The following is a 1,484-nucleotide window of genomic DNA, read 5'->3' as shown; positions in this document are numbered from 1 at the left end:
ATTTATTATCCTGCAGAAAATGATCCCAAAGATTAACAAAAAGACAGGCCCAACAAGTACCTGAATGTTGGAGCTCCAGCCTCTTAGGTCCCAAATAACTAATATATACTACTGTGATTTTATTCATTATTCTCTGAGTTTCCACTCTTGCTGGAATTCCCCTACCTTCAACTCTTCACCTTGGTGACTTTTGTTCAACCTTCATTTCTTCGAGATCACCCCATACACCACCCTTCTTCTCTTCTATATTAAATACCCCATCAGGTACTCTGTTTTACTTTCCTGATATTTATTCCTTTCTTCAACATATGTTTACTGAGCACCCACTAGAAAGGCACAGAGCTAGGCATTGAGGAGTTAGTCATGATCAAGAAAGGAACCTACCCCTTTTGTGGGTATTGGCCAACGGGAAGAGACGCCACAAAGGCCTCAGGCAATGGGGTGCTGCCTGTCCACTCCCAAATGTCACACCCCACCTCTCTACCAGATGCAAATCTTTTAAGTCCCACTTCTGGCATTTTGCGTCTCAGCTAAAGAAGATGGAGAAGTTTTGGGGGGAAATTGTCCACTGAGGGCAGGTATTTGAGAGGCACCCCCTGTGGATGAAGAGCTCCAGCATCTGACAGTGCTGTGGTTCTTACAGTAGCACCCACAACATGTACCCAGGAATACCACAACCTGACCACTATGGAAACTGTCACCCAGTGCTGCTAAGACATGGACCTGCGGCACCCACCTGCATCCACTCCATCCAGATCATGAAGGTGGATGAGATCTCGGCCAGCAAGTGCCACTGGCCAGCAGTCAAGCAGTTCCTTGACTCCAAAATCAAGTTCCCTCTACCCCATCAGGCACTGCACAAGTCACACTTCACCACCAAAAGGCCCAACACCATCTTCTAGGTTCAGGGGCCCAGAGGTCTGCCCAAATAAACTCCTTGGGAATGCCCTATTTAAAAGAAAGGAAGGAAGGGAGGGAGGGAGAAAAGAAGGAAAGGGAAATGAAAGGAAAAAATCCATACCTTCTTGGAACTTAACATCTAGAAGAGACAATATCAAATGTTTATAACAGTACAGATGGTCCCAGCTTTTAATACTTCAACTTATAATGTTTCAACTTTACAATGGTATATAAACAATACACATTCAACAGAAACCATAGCTCAAGTTTTTAGTTTTTTTTTCTGGAGCTAGTGATATTCTATGTTCTCTTGAGATGCTGGACAGTGGCAGTGAGGCAGCCACATGAGCTGTTTAATACTTTATTATAAAATAGGCTTTGTGTCAGATGATTTTGTCCAACTGTGAGCTAAACATAGTGTTCTGTGCATGTTTAAGGTAGGTGAGGCTAAGCTACAATGTTTGGTTAAATTAGATGTATTAAATGCATTTTTAACTTATGATGGCCTTCATCGAAAGGGATAGAACTCCCATCCTAAGTCAAGGAGCATCTGTTTTGATATTTAAATGCTACAAAGAAGAAAT

At 42.7% G+C, this 1,484-nt stretch overlaps 1 pseudogene; it reads left to right on the top strand.

Annotated features, from left to right (window-relative positions):
* The first annotated feature begins 436 nt into the window (after positions 1-436).
* LOC124966065 (60S ribosomal protein L18a-like) lies at positions 437-902 on the top strand (annotated as a pseudogene).
* The last annotated feature ends 582 nt before the right edge of the window (positions 903-1,484 follow it).

The sequence above is a fragment of the Sciurus carolinensis genome, chromosome 16, assembly GCF_902686445.1.
Source record: "Sciurus carolinensis chromosome 16, mSciCar1.2, whole genome shotgun sequence".
NCBI lineage: Eukaryota > Metazoa > Chordata > Mammalia > Rodentia > Sciuridae > Sciurus > Sciurus carolinensis.
The sequence above is the reverse complement of the archived record's forward strand: the minus strand, read 5'-3'. Positions and strand labels throughout refer to the sequence as shown.